A 13,797-nucleotide genomic window follows, 5' to 3' on the forward strand; every position below is an offset into this window, starting at 1 on the left:
CTCACATAATCAAATCCATTTGTCATGACGCAAAGGCACGTGGCAAAGGATGGCCACCAAACCATCTCTCTTAATTGTGTGGATCGTCCATCCCATACTCATTTCTTTCATCCATCAACAGCTCGATTGGGATTAAAATATTAAAATTATTTGAAATAAGAAACATTGATATTTTAGTTATTCATGTGTTTTTGAATTCTTTACATTTATATATAAAACACACACACATGATTTTATATACACTTTTCATAATAATGTAATGTTGTAATTTAAGATTAATTGAAATTTTTAACTTGTAACCTTTCGCAATATATTATACACAACAATATAATATTACCATTCATATATATTATAATCATATAATATTACTTTATGCAAAAACGCGTTATTTAATTTAATTTAAATATATTGAAATTTGATGTTTAATGCATGTGAACTTCTCTAAATTTATAGTGGAGTGTGTGATACTTAATTTTAAAATTTGAAGTTGTACAATAAAATATATTTTTATTATAATTTGTAGTTTTTTAATTAAACATATATATAAATTTATTTAAAATGAACTATATAATAAGAGGTAGTTATATTTCATCTATTATGTTTAAATGACTTGTACTTATGTTTATGAAAATGAGATAAAGTAAATGAGATGTATAGTAAAATTGATGTAGTACAGTGTTTTAAATACATATACAACTCAATAGCCCATTATCACCATGGTGCCCTCTAGTACACCATGGCTTTACATGTGGGTGTTCAAGATGGAAACCCTCGTTGTGGGTCCCCCATTTAACTAGAGCTACTTTTCAAAGGTTCAATAGGGGCACGAGACTAATTAACGATCCATGTTCATGATGAGGTCCGTGTGGTGTTCTCGAAGTTAAGTAGGGGGGAAAGGTCTGAAACCAAATAATGCTCATGTTTAAAATCATGTGGTCTTGGTTGGTGGTAACACTGTGGAACCTCATCCTTGGTGGTATGGTGTGAGGCGGAACCGTTTGTGTAGACATCGCAGAGCCATTTAGATTACATGTGGATGCCACATGGCATTAAGATATTGGCCTAACTTCAAGTGGTCATAACTTTCAATCTAAGAGTCGGATTGAAATGGAATTTATATCGCTCAAAACCCCTCGACAAGCTAGATGCGATCATGGCATCAAATTTTGTTTCTGCAAACATTGGAAAAGAAGGATTTTCGGTGAGGCCATATTCATTACAAACTTGAGAGGTTAGGTTAATTCATAGATAACACCTTCAAGAGCTCGATATATTATGATGGGTGAGAGGGAGTGTTATAGTTATGTTTATAAATTTTAATAAATGGTGTGTTATAGTATCAATGGTCATGGAAAAGTACATCCATTCATGTTGAGTTGGATTCTCTAACCAATGTGATCTCAGTCATAGAAGAAATGTAGATGCCTATGGGAGAGGAAGAAAATCCCTCGCACAAAGGAAGAAGGATAATTTCAACTCTCTACCTCCACAACCTTTTGCAGCATCTTGGAAACCCTCTTATGGGTTTACTACTCTTTTTCTCCCACTCGTATGGCTTCCATGACACTGTATAGATTCCACCACATGGTATTTTCTCCAACCTGATAACTTATAACAATGTTATGTATTCTTTGTCCACTCATATCTTTTTCTTATGCTTTGTCTTTTAGAAGATCAAGATAAACACATGAGGAGGATTGTTTTCTTCCTTTTCTATTTTGCCTCTTTAGGCATAACTAATTTAAACTTTTTTCGTGACAGTTGGGGTCAATCTCTCATGTTAGCCTCTTAACATGTTTTTGAAAGGATTTATTATACCAACATAAATTCTCATTCACTACTATTTTCTTTTTTAGAAAATAAAACAATATTTCATCACATGTCTTTTAATTTTCCTCAACCCAAGAACAAAGAAAAGTCGCATAATAGTATTACATCTGTGAATGCTGGAATCCTTCAATGAGCCTTTGTCCCAACTCTACAAAGACGACATTAGTGAGTTAGATGGAGTTTTATTGTTGTTCACGAAGCCATGTGATTGAGGTTGGAACCCTTCTCGATAGGATTCTTGTGGCGCTCCACAAAGACATTGATGTGATCATGCCGACGATGAATACTTTGGAGGGATATGATTTCTGAGAATGGCACATGACCCTTGGATAGAATAGGGAGACCCCAGTTATTTCCAACAAAAATAATGTCTTATATCCCATAAAAAAAGCATATACCTTGATTTAGAAAACCAAGTGATTTTCCTCGAGTGCCATAGTTTAGAAATGTTCTCTATGAGAGGGAGAGAGGCAAGGAATCATTTGGTGCGTATGATTTTTGTTATTTCATCCCAGATTAAAGCCCAACAATGAAAATAGAGATTACACATTTGTACAAAACCCTTTGAAAATACCCATTGAGTCGTGGTGATTGTTAGTGCTAAGATGGTATCTCCACGAAAGATAATCTGTATCAATGATCAAATTGGTATAGTTATAGATGCTAATAGAGTTATCGAAAACAAATATTATTTCCGAAGGAAGAAAAAAATAAATGTTTCACAATAGTGAAGGCAACTACGAGCAATGTAGGAAGAACAGTTGTTAGTGCCACACTCTTTCTTTCCAATGTGATTAGGGAATTCCCTGCCCTTGAATCAAACTCTACCATGTTATAATTCATTCCATAGAAACGCATGTTGGAATGGAAGAAGCACGATGATAAGTATTGTAGCATGATTGATTGATGATGGGAGGAAAGAGAAAGGCGTTTATCTCTAGAAAGAGTTTTAGTTATTGGATGTCTACCTTTTTTAATATTTTTGTCTTGTAAGTTTGTACAAAAGAAATCCAAATGTTGTAGATGTGGAGAGATTGCTCTACGTGTGCTATTGAACTTCCATATGAAATAAATTTTTTTTTGTTTTCAGAGATAAGAAGATGAAAAACGGGGCTTATGGAAAATTGCACGCTAGATAGTAAATGCACAAGTTTATATATGAAGTTGCCTTTGAAAACATGGTTAGGTTGCTAGATCAAATGCAAGTTCTTAGCATTTTCAATGATATTGTTAGTGAACATGTTGTTTGTGCTTTGAATTTTTTCTCGCATTTGTAAAGGAAACACATTGATCTTAGTCAACGAATGTGTAAGTGGAAATTTTGTTGGAATTCACTACTCTAATTGTTACCTAGCAGAGTATAGATGCTTCAAGAAGAACATTGGACGAAGATGTTGAAAATTGAACCAAGGTGTTGGAGATCCAAACAAATGTTCCTAGTGCATGCATGCCTTTAGAAAAACATGAAGTGCAACAACAACTTGCATGCAAGAAGCATGGTTCATCAAAAATTTATAAATGCGGGTTGTGTCCATGCATGAACAGGTAACTGAAGCGAGTTGGAACACATGGGAAGTCACTGTGAGAGAGAGAGAGAGAGGCTTGGACCAAGCTCTAGAAATCACCAAAGATTGAGGAAAGATGCACTAGCATATAAAAGTAACTAGAGACATCCTTAGAGAGGATGATGCATACCTCTCAATGTGGTCACGTCATGTGTAGTGATTAGGTTCAATAGATAGAGTATCCTCGAGGTCTCTGCAAGTTTCATAGTTTATCTTTGTTGTGTTTATTGGGCTTATTAGTTTGAACACACATTGAATTTTTAAACTTTGATATAACATAAAAATTATTTTGTTCAAATTTGTGATCGTGAGAAATGATAGGAGGAGTGTAGAGATCTAAGATAACCACTTGATAGAGATGTGGAAAATATCGACAAAGAGACCTAGTGTGCGCATGATTCGAGAGAAGGAAGACAATGTTCGTGTCATATGCATCATAATCTCTTGTTGATAATTTTGTAGCCCTGCATAGCAGTATTAAGAATGTAAACATCATTCCCAAGTATTCTTGGAGAGGTGTGGTATAAATGAAAGCAAATATAGCAAGGCGGTTAGTATGCTCCCATTATTCGTTGAATGAATATTGTTTGAGGAATGTTGTGACACAAGTATTTGTAGGTAGGTGCAAAAAATGCAAGATTGATGGACGGGTGCTATATCTCGACTATTAAAAAGATGAAATGTTTGTTCAAATTTCTCCAATGCATTGAGTGAATGTTAGAATCCTTCAAATAGCCTTTGTCCCAACTCTACGAAAGCAACATTAAGGAGTTAGGTCACAATATGTGGAAGAACGCAATGGAGTTTTACTGTGACATTCATAAAGCCATGTGATTGAGGTTGGGATATGATTTCTGAGGAAATGGCTCCACTCTTGGAGAGAAGAAGTAGACCGAATTTTTTGCCAATAGAAATAATATATTTTAGCCCATCTAAAAGAATATTATTCTCGGTTTTAGAAAAGCCAGTGATTACCCCCCAATACCATAGTTTAGAAATATTGACTAGGAGAGGCATATAGGTGAGGAATCATGGTATGCATGTGATTTCTTGTATTCCTTCCCAAAAAAAACTCAAGAACATAAAATAGAGATTACACATTTGTACAAAATCCTTTGAAAGGAAGCATGGAGTCATGGTGCTTGTCTCAGAGGAAAGAGAATGTGTATCAATGAGAAAATCAGTATTGGTGTGGATGCTATTAGAGTTATTGAAAAAAAGTATATTGTTTGAAAGAAGACAAAAATGGATATAGCCTAGCAATCCGTGAGAAAATCTAGAACTACTACATGTAGAATCGCTAAGTTTGCCACAGGAAATATTACCAGAGCTGAACTAGGCAATCTATTTGAAGATTTTAAAATAGACCTCTTAAGAACTTTGGGAAATCAAATAGAAAAGATGAACAAGAACAAGTGTTGTCTATATTTTGTCCTAAATTCCGAAAGAAACATGCTTTGAAAGAATGTCCTTTAGATAATGTTCAGATTTGTGGGTTTTGTACAGAAAGTCAGGACACTAATGATTGTTCAAAGATGAAAATTTTGCAAAGTTATAATTTGGAAGCTAATGCAAGGATGGAGAACTTATATTTTGTGGGAGCTCAGAGACCATGGCAGCCAAGACCTCCAGTTATGTTTCAAAATCCAAATTGAGAAAATTATCAAATGCCTGTTCATAATTCTTGGAATGTTCCTATGCCATGGAAAAATTGGTTTAATCAACAGAAGAAATCTTATCCACAACAGGGATAGAGAGGATATTCACATCCTTAGTAATTTCCTCAAAAACCACCTCAGCAATATCAGCAGTCATTTCCTCACCCATATCCTCAACAATATCAGCAACAATACTTTCAGCCATATCCACCAAAGTACACATAGTAATACCCTCAGCAACCAATTGCTTATCAACAGCAAAATCCTCAGCAAACCTTACCTACTCCTCCATCAATGAATCAACCATAGCTACAATTACCATCTAATCAACCTCCTAAACCTATGCAGCTACCTGCTCAACCAGTAGCTAATCCAAATAATTGACTGGACAGACTAGCATACAGTGTGGATGAGGGACCATCATACCCAATTCTACCTCTGCAAAACACAGAACTTAGATCGAGTCGAACTCTTCACATAGAACCTTCACCTCCACCTGTTTCAACGAAAGAGAGTTCGAATAAAACTGATGAACATGAGTTGCCAACACACAGTAAACAATATGATTTAGAACAAGGCAAACAAATTAGGACAGTGCAGTCACCTCCTTATCCTGAGCGGTTACTTCAACCAAAATTACCCACACCTCTGCCACAATTCGATGTTCTGGATGAGATGAGAAATGTGTATGTAACAATGCCATTGCTCTAGGAAATTAAGGATATTCCAATTTATACCAAAGCCATCAAATAACTTTACCTTAAAAATCCTACAAAGAAAAGATTTAATCCACAAACCATTCACGTTATTGGCAATTTAGCTGGCCTTATGTCAAATGTCATTTCTATGGAGAAATATGTTGACCCTGGTATACCTAGAGTTGCAGCAATCATCAAAAAATCTCCATTCCAAAAACTCTCATTAATTTGGGAACTACAATAAATGTCATGACATTGGATACAATGGAAACCTTACAACTGACAAATTTATAGTCAACACCAATTGTTTTGGAATTAACAGATCACTCTAAAGTCATTCCTGAAGGGATATTGGAAGATAGAACTATTTCACTAGACTCTTGGGAGTATCCAGTTGATTTCCTAGTTCTCTAGCCAAAGTCAAATTTAGGAGGACACCCTCTAATACTTGGAAGACCATGGTTGGAAATTGCTGATGCATTTATTGGGTGTAGATCAAGTAATACGATCATTTCCAAAGGAATAGAGAGAAAACAACTTACCTTATACCCATCAGCCCAAGCTCCAGTAGTAACACATAACCTATGGCTTGATGATAAATACAATGATAGGGAAGAAATACAATATGTTTTAAGCATCAATCAAATTTATGATTTCAGGGAAGACAATAATGAAGATTTGGTGGAAATGTTTATCTCTCAACTTGATGTTTCATAGGAATTAAGAAATGAACAATACACAGCTGCAGATCAAATATTGGCACAGAGATTTCATGAAACTTGTACCATATATTATTTGAAAAAATTATTTGAAATATATTTCCAATCAACTCCATTACAAACACACAAAGCAAGACTGTAAAACTCATCCCAAGAAAAACACTGAACATCACAGCACTTTTATATTCATATCAGGAACAGAAACTGCTTGATTTTTTGACCAAATACCAAAAGGAATTTTCTTGGTACTACACTGACATGCAGGGAATTCACCAGGAAACTTACAATCACGATATCTATACAAACCCTAGTATTCGACCAATAAGGCAGCCATAGAGAAGAATGAACCCCATGCTAAAGAGATTGTAAGAGATGAATTGTAGAAGCTAGTGAAAGTAAATTTCATTTACCCCATCTCTGACAGCCAGTGGGTATCTCCACTAGTGATAGTCCCCAAGAAAAATGGTAAGTGGCGAGTTTGTGTTGACTACAGAGAACTGAATAAAGCCACCCTTAAAGACTATTTTCCATTGCCATTTATTGACCAAGTTTTGGACACATTAGCTGGAAAAATATCATTTTCCTTCCTGGATGGTTTTAGCGGTTACAATCAAATCAGCATAGCCTTAGAAGACCAATACAAAACAACATTTACCTGTCCCTGGGGCACATATGCCTATAAAGTTTTTCTATTTGGCTTGTGCAATGCTCCAGCAACATTTCAGAGAGCAGTATTAGCAATATTTGTTGATCTGGTTGATGAATGTGTTGAAGTATATATGGATGATTGTTCAGTATATGGTGATTCCTTTGACCATTCTTTTCAAAACCTTGAAAAAGTTTTAAAATGATGTATAGAAACCAACTTGTCTTTAAGCAATGAAAAATGTTATATGATGTTGAATGAGGAAATAGTCTTAGGAAATCATGTTTCTTCCGAGGGAATCAAGGTAAATCAAACCAAAATTTAAATTATTGCCAAATTTCCAATTCCAACAAATCAAAAAGATGTAAGAAGGTTTCTTGGTTATGCAAGCTATTATAGGAGATTTATTGAAAACTTCAGTAAGATAACTTTGCCTTTGTTTAAGCTTCTTGCAAAAGATTTATCTTTCAATTGGAATGATGCTTTTCAAAATGCTTTTGAGAAACTTAAAGAGAAATTGTCCACAACTCCTGTTTTGAGGGGACACAATTGGACTTCACCTTTTCACATCTCCATTGATGCATCTAATACAGTAGTAGGGGCTTCATTAGGGCAGAAAGAATATGCTTTAACTTATGCCATTTACTTCATCAGTAAAAATTTGACTCTTGTTGAAATCAACTACACATTAACTGAGAAGGAAATGCTTACAATCATACATGTTGTGCACAAATTTCGTCACTACATAAATGGTTATGAAGTCTTTGTTCACACTGACCACTTTGCCATTAAACTTAATGAAAAAACCTATAACTAATGGCAGGATCACAAGATGGTTATTATTACTGCAGGAATTTAATCTCACAGTGCTGGACAGACTAGGGAAAGAGAACTCGGTAGCAAATTACTTTTCTAGACTAGAAAATCCAGGTGAAGTTGTTCCAGTTGAAGATCCATTTCCCAATGAACATTTATTTGCAATTTCAATATTAACACAATGGTATGCTGATTTAGCTAATTACTTGTCGACATGGAAGATACCTTCATCATTCAGCTCAAAGGAGAAGAAAAGGCTAATCAAGCAAAGTGCAAGATATTCATGGGTTAATGGAGAATTGTTTTATATTGGTTATGATTTAATTATTAGAATATGTATCATAGAGGATGAAATTATTGACATACTAAAATATTGTGATGATGAACCTTGTGGTGGCCATTTTGCAGCCAAGAGGACAACACACAAAATCCTTAGCCTTGGCTACTATTGGCCATCAATTTTCAAAGATTCAAAGAAGTATGTGAAAAGTTGTGATAGCTACCAATGCATGGGTAGACCAACTACCTCATATGAAATGCCACTACAGCCACAGGTACATCTAGAGCCATTTGAAAAATGGGCTTTGGAATTTATTGGACCCATTAATCCACCTTCCAAGGGTAAAAAATACATCTTAGTATGTACAGATTATGTGACTAAATGGGCAGAAGCAAAGGCACTTGTAAGGGAAACTGAGCAAACAATAGTTAATTTCCTTTTTGAAGAAATCTTTGTTAGATATGGAGTGCCTAGAGAGATAGTAACAAACGAAGGGACTCAATTCACTTCTAGATTGGTTCAAGACATCACTGACAAGTAAAAAATCAAACACAGAAGGAGTACACCCTACCATCCACGTGCCAATGGCCAAGTGGAATCTACAAACAAGACACTAGAAGGGATTATGACTAAAACAGTGGCAACAAACATAAAATATTGGGTAGATAAGCTCAATGAGGCACTGTGGAATTATAGAATCACATGGAAAAACACAACAGGGTTTACACCTTATCAGCTAGTGTATGGCAAAGAAGTCATGATGCCAATAGAATTTCAAATACATACTTACAAATTGGCTGCAGATTTAGGCATTGATCTCTCTGAAGCACAACAAGAAAGAATTATGCAATTGAATTAGTTGGATGAGATGAGACAACAAGAAATAGAAAGGACAACACTAATCCAACAACAAAGACAACAATGGCACGATAAATTAATCAAGAAGAAGGAGTTTAAAGTTGTTGACTGGGCTCTACTATTTGACTCCAAATTTAAAGATTATAAAGCCAAATTTACAACACATTGGATGGGCCCTTATGAAATTCTTGAAGTTTTCCAAAATGGATCAGTCAAACTTGAAACCATTGGCCAAGAAGACCAAACATTTATAGTAAATGGACACAAGCTGAAGATCTACCATAAGCCTGTTAGAAAAGAAGATTTCATGAAAACAGTGACACAATAAAATGAGGTTCAAAAAGTACAACAGTCTGTTGTGATATATATGCCTTAGTTATTTTTCTACTTTAAAGTTTTAAAAAAGTAATAAAAAAAAATTAAACAATAACAATTTAGATGTGAAAACCAGACTCTGGCACACACAAAACTCGAATTCTTACAGGAAAACCAAGGAATTGGCCAATAAGAATTCATTCTATTTCTTTTGTACTCCAAAATAAAATCCTTTGACTATATGAATTTCAAATTGATGACTTGAGGACAAGTCATACGATCAGCAGGGGAGGAGAAAAGTTTGAACTTTTTCATACCTTTTCATCTCCTTATTTTCAGAATTTCATTACAGCAGAGGAAGGAATTTTTTTTACTGTCATTTTTCAGTGGACCTTTCAACAGAGGATTGGTGTTCATTATTTCTCGAGAAGGATTTGTTCAATCTAAATTTAGAACACATCAGCAAAGGGACCTGTTGCTTGATAATTTTTCAGAAGAGACCTGTTAAGAAGAAGAAGATTGCATCATCATATTATGTCATGCCTGTACACATCAAATAAGTCAAGCAGGGTTAAATTTCAACAAGGAAAAATCTGAAGGTTGTAAGAAATTTTCATTTCAATACTTGAATTTCTTTTATTAATTTCAATTTTTAAATAGTGGTTAATGATATTTATTGATTTCAGTTTCTCAATCATTCAGCCTATCCTATATCATATTCACTTAGCCTATCCTTCACTCAGCGGAATAGCGTGATCCCTAAGCCTATACTCATTATTGTAATCCTATAGGATTTATTCCTACTCTTAAAAACTATCCATCCTAACCTATATATCCTATTTTCTTATCTTGTACATTGTTATCACTCAGGTTGTTCCCTTTGACTCCCAACGGAATACGGCCGAGGTAACCACAAACCAATCTTTGGATTGCAGTTCCTAGCCCACCTGCAATCAGAGAGGGCTCTCTCTTTCTGATTTAGCTTTGTTTTGGGAATTTTAGGCTAGATATGAAACACTGAATTTTGTTTGAAGCTTGGTTGAATGATAGACTCTAAAGAGGGGCATGCAATGTTCAGAGAGTTTTATTCCATTGGGCAATGGGAGTCCATGATTGTAAGTTGCTTGGGGTATGTGATAAGGATAGTGTTACTGCAGAGCCAGACAGGTATTCATGAAACAAACTTTTGATTTAAAGGAAAAACAGTAAGAACTGACACAATGAAAGGCAATGAAGATTTCTTTCACTATGAAAACTAGTATAAAGGGTTGAATATTTATTCAAGAGCAGTTAAGAATTCCTGAATAGATTTCACCATGTAAACTTAGAGAAAATGGGAGCACTTAAGAATTCCACATTTATAACTAGTTCTGAAGAAAACATAATTAGCAACAAAGATTGAGTTTAGGGTGCCTCAATGGAAAAATCCTAAACAATTCTTTTTCCTTACTGCTAAGAGTATTAAACATATAATATAGATGGTTTTAGCAAACAGAGAAAATACAAAACACAGTTCAGAAGAAACTTATTGTATCACGAGATAACACGGGAATCCTGCAGTAACCAGCAGTCTCATCACAACATGTCCAAGCAAACCAAATAGACACACCAACAGCTTCTTGTATTCAACTCTGAGAAGATACAGCGGAGCTCTCGAGAATAAAATCAACAATCCCAAATAAGTTATTCGTGGGGATATATATACAAAAGTGTTTCACAAAATATCTGAAAGATGAGTCATTAACTCATAACTTTCTTACCAACTTTCAAAAATAGTAGATACAACAGTTATTGCCATTAAAAATAGACAAACAACAGTGGTTCATTTCTGTCAGAGTTATTTGACTTTGCAACCAACTGGGACGACCAAGTGCTTGCATCCATTTCGAGGAACTTCGCCTTTTACTGCTTTGCCACGGCGTGACTGCTTTTGCCTCGTCACCTGCACTCGTTTATTTGTGCCAAGTCATTATCCTTGTTATCCAGCTGCTCTTTCTATTGCCACCCAGGTAGATTGAACATGTGAGTCTTTTTGAAAAGGCTGACTCGAGAATGATCAAAAAAGAATTTTAACCAAAATTTGATTTATCAAAGTAATGTTTCTATCATGCCTCTCCACCAATCTTCAGTAGGCAATTGGTGTCTCTGTATTTTAATTAGAGTCTCATCAGCTTCAGTATATTTGTAGTAATTTGGAGGTACTTCAAAAAGGTGCTTGATCTCATGCTCAATAAAAAACAAATTTTCCAACTTTTCATAGAGAGTCTGCCCAGATGGGGGCCCTGTTTCCTCTGAACTGCTTGCGGATGTTGTTATTTGATTTGTTGCATAATTGTTGACCCTCTTGGCATAATTTTCATGTGATAACAACCTTCCTGCACTAGTTACCAAGCTGGGAAGACCTCTGTTATGCAATGTTGTGATTTTTGCAATAAATTCATTTACCTCTGTCTGCATTTCTTGACACCTTCTGTCTAATGTTTGTACATAGTTCCTCAAGGTAAGCACCCTCTTTATTAGTAATATGGTATCAGTTCTATCTCTGATACCCATTCCTGCTAGCTGAAGGCCAGTGCGATTGTTAAGCACTTGAATCATTCTGTTAGCTATTTCAGGCATATTTCCCAGGGATGCCCAGGCTCTTTGACCTTCTGCTTTTGCCCTGCTTAGGAGATCCATTTGCTCATGGATAGTTTCGATGGACTGCCATTGGTCTGTAATGGATTGACCAATGTTGGCCCACAGAATTTTCTTGACTTCACTTATAATTTTGTCCAAAGTGAGCTCTTTTTCTAACTCCTTTATCCTTTTCTCAAGAGCTCTTATCTCCCTTACTCTTTCAGCCAAATTCTGCTTAGATTTGTCATATTTCTCTTCAAGCTTGGCTAACTTTTCTTTAGCCTCTTTCAGTTCAGCCATCTGTACTTCTAGAGCTTCAAGCTCCTTCATCATATTCTGCATGCTGAGGCTGGGTACCTGTTCTGATGCTGCTACCTGCGTTGTCCCTTCTGATGTTGGTGCTAAGCCTGAGGGGCCTGCCTCCGATGTTTGCCCGGTGGGAGGAGCTAGTGGAGTTATTATTTGAGGAGTATCCTCAATATTTATGACTTCTGGTGGTGGCTGAGATGCTTGCCCTTCTGGCCTTTGCCTTAGGGCCACTTCCAAAGCACCCTCTGTTTCCACCAATCTCTTATGTAAGGTCAAGAGTAGAGCAACTACATCTTGGTCTTTCTTTTGTTCTGCAACCCCTTCAGTCTGAGGGTGATGGGTAGGTGGTATCCTGATCTTCTTTCTCAAAGCTGCTATATCCTCATCCTTCTTCTTCATCAAGGCCTGCACACCCTTAGGATCATTTGGATCATGTCCTAGTTCTATAATAATTTCTTCCAAGGACTTGATTCTGTTGTCCTTGGCTTGAGATGATGCCTTTTCTAGCTCCAGCTGAGCAGCAGTATTGTGTAGAGAATTTTGTAACTTGTGTGCCAACAGAGTTTTATCAGCCAAGGTTGAGTAGACCATCTCCCCGGTTTGCTTGTGTAGCTCAATCTGATCCATGGGGTGGATGTCTTTGGCAAACACTTCCAAGTTAGTTCTGATGTAGTCTGCCGCTGACTGAGGATGCTGCATGGTAGGTCTAAAATGACTGAGAGTCATCTTCCCTTCTTGAATATCATAGGCTGACATGAGTCTCTCCTGATTGGTTGGTGCCATTCTGAGCAGTTGGTTATAGAGCTGGTATCTAACCGGCTCATTTCTTGCTTTTATGTCTGTGAACTGCTTTTTGATACTAGATTCTACCTTGGTTCGCTGCCTTGAAGAACTTACTTCTGCTCCTCCTTGCATTTCTTGCTCTTGCTGTAAGGAGCTGGCCGATGTTTCGATGCTAGGAGGGAGCATAGCATCAGTTGTTCTTTCAGGCATTTCCTCCTCAGAGAAGGGATTGAGTCTTTGCCTTTTCTCACCTTGCTGATCTGTTGAAGTGGTGAGAGGAGTTTCCTCTTGCCTATCCCTTTTCCTCATTCTTTCTTCATTTGCAGGTGTCTGTAAAACTGTAGTTTCAACTGTTACCTCCTACCTTGGAGGGATTTTCTCTTGGGTTTGCTGCTCTGTGGAGGCAGGCGCTTTAGCCATTTCTTCTTGCTGCTCTACTTGCTGCTCCAAATTAAGAAGTGATTCCTCTTGTTGTACTTCTTTACCTTTAGCTACGTTTGCTACTTGACCAGTTTCTTTAGCAAATTGCTGGGGAACAGTGGAAGATGAGGCACTTTCTCCAAGATGCCGAGGGGTTGGAGAACAAAGCTGTCAAAAGTATTCCAAGTCAACTGCCTTTTCTAAGTTCTTAATTGCTCTTTCTGCTAATTCTTCTTCAGAATAATCCTCCACTAATGTGCCTTCTTTCCACTCTAGTTGAT

Source organism: Pinus tabuliformis, chromosome 8, assembly GCF_031772625.1.
Source record: "Pinus tabuliformis cultivar Carrire ecotype Pingquan chromosome 8, CPIR1, whole genome shotgun sequence".
Classification (NCBI taxonomy): domain Eukaryota; kingdom Viridiplantae; phylum Streptophyta; class Pinopsida; order Pinales; family Pinaceae; genus Pinus; species Pinus tabuliformis.